A 5,886-nucleotide genomic window follows, 5' to 3' on the forward strand; every position below is an offset into this window, starting at 1 on the left:
TGGCTAGTAATAAGAGCAAGCACCAAATCTTTATAAGATAAATTATTTATTCTTCACAAAAAGAATTCCAGTCACAGTGAAGCTCCATGGAGCATAAAGGCCAAGTGGAAATACAAAAGGCAAACCAAATCAAACAAGTCCCAAAACAGATTCCAAAGGTAAAGCCAAAAAACAAAGCAGAAATGTCAGAGATCTAATAATCCTCCAGATTTACACTACTGGTCAAAAGTTTTTTCAGTTTTTATGGAAATGTATACAGTTTAATGTCTTCATTTTTTATGAAATCAAGACATAGATCAAATAAACAATGGCAAATAAAAAATAAGTTCAGGAATCGTTAAGTATGCAAAATTTTTGATACATCAAAGTTGCCACCTTTTGCTGATATAACAACCAAACTGTGGTAACCCTTTTGATTCAGAATGCCAGTCACTCTGCGCAAGTCACCAACTCTGCCTCAAGCAAAAGAACCCCAGACCATCACACGTCCCACTTCATGTTTGACAGTTGGTGTCACACACTGAGGAACCATCCTTTCACCACCTCGACGGCATACAAACACCCTACGTGATGAACCGAAAATTTCAAATTTGAATTCGCCGGTCCATAAGACTTTCTTACAGTCGGCAGCAGTTCACAGCCCGTATTTCAAGACCCTATTTTGTCCTTTAAATCAAACCTGCAGCACAAAGTCTCCTCTTCAGAGTAGAAACTAAGACTTGATTTTCTCTACCACTATTTGAAGCTGTTGTCCTATGAGGCTCCTATCATTTAAGCTGGTGACCTTCAGAAACTTGTCCTCTGATTGGATTATGACATTTTGATTTTTTTGCAGTTTCTCTAAATGAAAGGCCTAAACATCAAAGGATAAGAATGCCTCATTTCATTTGTTAGTTGCCAGTTTCTTCCCATTATACAAGGAATATTGCCCAAGTAATACTTCAGAGGGTGTTCCAACTCTGCTTTAAAATTGATAAGGGTTTTTAAGTATTCAACAGAAGTACTTGGTCTTCCTGCTTCCATAAGTGATGCCCCTTCAGTCTCAGCCTTTAAATCCCGGCTGAAGACTCACTACTTCAGTTTAGCATATCCTGACTAGAGCTGCTGATTAACTGTACAGACTGCATCTCTGTTGTTAGTCATTAGCACTAAAACATAAGTAACATGATTGTTATAATTTGTTACTAACCCTCACCTATTCTGTTTCTGTTCTCGGTACTCAAATGTGGCAATTGGTGCCACGGCCCACCTGCCAAGTTGTTTGCCTGCCTATGGTAAAGTCATCCCTGATGGAGGATCACAGGAATCATGGGAAAGAGGGGCCCTTTCATCGGAGCAACGTTTCAGCCGTGGCATGGCCAAATAGGGAGGCAGCTTGATGGATGAGGTCTCCAGGGCTCTAAAAATATCCAAATCTTATTATGTGATATCATCTACTGTTAAATTCTGCTCCGTACTTCTAAACTTTTTATTATTATGCTGTATTAAGGAATTGTTCTGTTCTGTATATTGTGTTGTATTGACCCCCTTCTTTTGACACCCACTGCACGCCAAACCTACCTGGAAAGGGGTCTCTCTTTGAACTGCCTTTCCCGAGGTTTCTTCCATTTTCCTACAAGGTTTTTGGGAGTTTTTCCTTGTCTTCTCAGAGAGTCAAGGCTGGGGGGCTGTCAAGAGGCAGGGCCTGTTAAAGCCCATTGCGGCACTTCCTGTGTGATTTTGGGCTATACAAAAATAAACTGTATTGTATTGTGTATTGTACTTGCAAGGCTTTGTTTACTTTAATTGCTGCAGAACATCTGTACATTGTAACCTTTTAGTTGTTCCCTATTTGTAATATTCTGAAATGTCCTTGTTTCAGTTTTCACTAACCTAAAACTTTAAATTTAAACCTCTGACAATTTACTGCTTACCTTTTCATCATTTTAGGTCATTCATTGCATTTCAACTGATTAAATGTGGAGACAAACTGGAAAAACTGATGTCTTCTAAAAAACTTTTGACGTGTAATGTATAGGATGGAGAACAGTCCCTGACGGTGATTGGCAGGTGACCACCCACAAAATACATGGATCATAACACAGGCAGCTTACATACATAAACAAAATCAAAAACAAAAAGAGTACTACACACAAATAACATAAATCAAAGAATCAAAAATTAACAAAAGCGACATAAAACATGAATCTGAACCCCAGCCAGGGGAGAAACCTCTCTGAGACAAGACACATTGCAAGTATTGCCAGCCTGATTTTTGTCCCAGTCACAGTATGAAAATATCTCTTGCTAAAGATATTTAGTTATCTAATGATTCAACATTATACTTTTAAACCTAATTATTGTCTGCAGTATTGGTTAAGCATGACTAAATACTTTGTTCATCATTTAGAAAGCATCGCTTCCACATTAATTGGCATTAGCAACCACTTTATAAATGCGGTAACACTTTATAATAACTGCACACTATGAAAAAGTGGTTGGTAATGCCAATTAATGTGGAAGAGATGCTTTCTAAATGATGAACAAAGTATTTAGTGATGCTTAACTAATGCTTCATAGTGTGCAGTTATTATAAAGTGTTACCCAGTATGGTCTTCTGCACACCTTACAATTTAGCTAGTTAATTTATTTAGTCTTACTTTACAATAAAGTATTCAAGTCTGGTAACACTACTCCTCATCCCTCTCTCCTCTCTGCATTTATTTCCTGTATGATGTCTTCAGGTTCCAACACTGTGTCTCTGTACTTCATCCATCTGTTCACTTTCACTACCCAATTTGTTCATTACAGCATTGCAAAAAGAGAAAACCGAGATCAGAAGCATCTGTCACTAGGCATCAAAGAGACGCCAGGCCTTCATAGGATTCTTTTCCCCACATATAAACAGACATGTTTTTGCAGGAAAAGTTCTGAAATACAATTCAGTTTAGTAGGCACAGTCTTGGGATGTAATAAGAAACTGCTGTCAAACAAATAAGAAACACTTCTCTTAGGAGCTGTCTGAAGTGACCCCAGATGTTTCTCATCTCCTTTATAACAAAAGTGAAAGAGCTGACATTAGAACATTTCATATTTATAGGTTTATAGAGTCAATATTAGCAGCTGCACATGTGCAGTACTTGTACCTACAACTTCACAAAAGTTAAATCTCTGCAGCTGTCTCCTTTATAAGACATTAACTATAAAATAAACTAAACTTGCTATTTTTTATGCAGTATTTAGGTAGAACAGAGGAAAAACAGAAGGACCTCTGATGTCACTTCCAGTAGCAGCTCGAAATATCACCTCTTACACCCCAGCAGGTATTTAAGAGATCATTGATTCAGAAATCGTCAGTCAGTTCTGAACCTGAGACTGAAGAAGATGACACTGTCTACGCAATCTAACTCTTTGTGAGTATGCATGCCGTCCCCATTCTCTTGTTTTTTTAACTTTTATTTTCAGCCTTGTCTATTGCAAAAGTGCAAAAGTAGTTCCCAGCACTGTACCTTTCTCCTCATTTTTATTCAATTAATATCCACCTTAATAAAAGAATTAGTGTTTGTGTATCTGCGTGTCCATCTGGTTGCAATGTCTGTCATTCAAACAGATACTGCATCACAAATATTTTTAATAATAAAAGTCATTGCTTTTGTCACTGTATCAGGTGGTGCATCACAAACATTAACAATGACTTTATAAATCCCCTACCAAATGGCTTATAACACCGACATATGCATTGCATTTGTTAATCCAACAGATGGTGCACCACAAACATTTGAAGTAATGCATTTCATTACTATCAATATTTGTAATGCACCATCTGCTGGAATGAAAAATGTAATGTATTTTGTCTCACAGGGAATTGTGGTGGAAAGTTGTATGGGGAAGAAGGTACAGGCGATCATGGATAATAGCAGGCACCCTCTCCACAGCATTTTAATGGGCTAGAAAGTAAATGTAAGAGTCGTCTTCTTTCACTGTGCTGCAGAACACAATGCATTAAAAGACCTTTTGTTCATACTACTGTGAGATTTTATAATGCTGTTATCATAGTGCCTTTCTTATCTATCTATTTCTAGCATTATTCTCTTTTATCTGCAAATGTTCACTTGTTACATTTGTTAATTTCAATAAAAATGTCATGACTTAAAATAATACATATATAGGCTTACTTCAAATGCTACAGTTTTTTTGGCTTCACTGAAAATATTCCTTAAGGCAGCGTTTCTCAACCTTTAAGTATTTGCAACCCAACTTTTCATAAGTTTTAATCGCGCCCCCCCTAACTTTTTTTGAAAGGAGCCCACTAATACCAATTTGTTCCTTCTTAATTAATGATATATCATAGATGCATATTTTATTATATTATACCTACTTAACTTTTATCGACATTTATCTAACTCTACGTTTATTTTTCTAGTATCAGAATGTAGTTTAAGTTCATTTGTTTTGGTTTCAATAGATGTATTTTTCATATTTTTAATTCTTGTTTTCTTTTCTTCACATCTTCGCGCCTCCCCCCCTTTTTGTTATTTCGTGCCCCCCAGGGGAGCCCGCCCCACAGTTTGAGAACCACTGCCTTAAGGTTTTGCTAATACACACATACTCATGTTTATACGTATCAATTAACAGATAAAAAATGTTCTTTTTACTGAGATACATGCTATATTCACCTCAAGCTCTTCCTTCTTTCCAGAATTTTCGGTCTTCATTCTTCACTCTTTTTTTAAACCAGCTCTACATGTGTATGTTATTCCAGTTTATTTCAAGGCTGCATAAGGTTTGCTCCTACAGAGGTGAAGCTAAAAAAAAAACATATCAAGTTAAAAATGAAAATACAAATAAATGATGGGATCTCCTGAAAACAAAAGCCACAGCATACAGTAAAGTTTCAGTCAAAAATATTTTTTAAAGAGTTAAATAGTGATGCTAGTAAAGATGAGTCCCTGGCACAAGCACATCATTCCATCTAAGCTTTCTGTCATTAATGAAGAGCTGATGAAATGTGATATGAAGTATTATTGAATTACCACAAGAAGCTGAACTTATCTTTATATTTGTTCTTATTCATTTTATCGTCATCAATGTCATACATGTGCACCTGGGGATCACCTTCTTGCCTCAGCTGAGGTATGCAATGTCATTCTGGGTCAAGAGGGGGCACTGTCACTAACTGTATGGTCTCTTTGATCCACAGTCCTAAAACTAAACTTAAAGAGGACGCCTACCCCACCTACGACACCCTGAGAAGACGCCATAAGAAGCGGGCAGTCCCATTAAAGTAGCTTCTCATTTTGGACCCTTTGCTTCAATGAAGACAGAACTCCCACTGATGGAACCATTCAGAGAAAGATTTAACTGGCTGATTAGAACTGACTTTATTTTGTGCATTGGGCACTTTTGGTTGTGACAATTAAATGGGATAACCCAGCTGGCGCCTATACTTATTCTGGATTTGTGTGGTCTGTCTGGTGAAATGCAAAGTTTAAAATACTAAGGTCAATTGAAATATTTTTCTAAATAGGAATGGTGCAAAGTCTTAATTAAGCAGACCAGGCGCAATTTGACAAATATAAAATCAACATATAGTGATATCAAGGCATTCATGCAACAATAATGTAAATGTCACATGTGCACATGGGAGACGATTCATGAGCTCAAATGTTGTTATTACTCAGTCGCGCCAGGGGTTGGTGCTGTCATACGACCCTTTCTCCTTTTGTCCTTCTACAGACCCACCGAAGAATGTACATTCCAGTGATGTCACCACCAACCCCTCCCACTGATGACATCACTGATGACGTCCCATCCATTCCAGAATCCACCTAGTGAAGACCTCATTTCCTCTTCTGGCCACCCTGATCCATCCCCTTCCTGTTTCAGCCAATTTCTGTCAGGCAGTTC

The 5,886-nt window shown here is 37.5% G+C and overlaps 1 long non-coding RNA gene across 1 annotated transcript; it reads left to right on the forward strand.

Moving 5' to 3' along the window:
• The first annotated feature begins 1,759 nt into the window (after nucleotides 1–1,759).
• On the forward strand, nucleotides 1,760–5,414 carry LOC120526910. Its single transcript, XR_005633232.1, has 3 exons — nucleotides 1,760–2,049; nucleotides 3,216–3,392; nucleotides 5,180–5,414. It is a non-coding gene; the product is annotated as an uncharacterized LOC120526910 (long non-coding RNA).
• The last annotated feature ends 472 nt before the right edge of the window (nucleotides 5,415–5,886 follow it).

Source organism: Polypterus senegalus, chromosome 3 (genome assembly GCF_016835505.1).
Source record: "Polypterus senegalus isolate Bchr_013 chromosome 3, ASM1683550v1, whole genome shotgun sequence".
Classification (NCBI taxonomy): Eukaryota; Metazoa; Chordata; class Cladistia; order Polypteriformes; family Polypteridae; genus Polypterus; species Polypterus senegalus.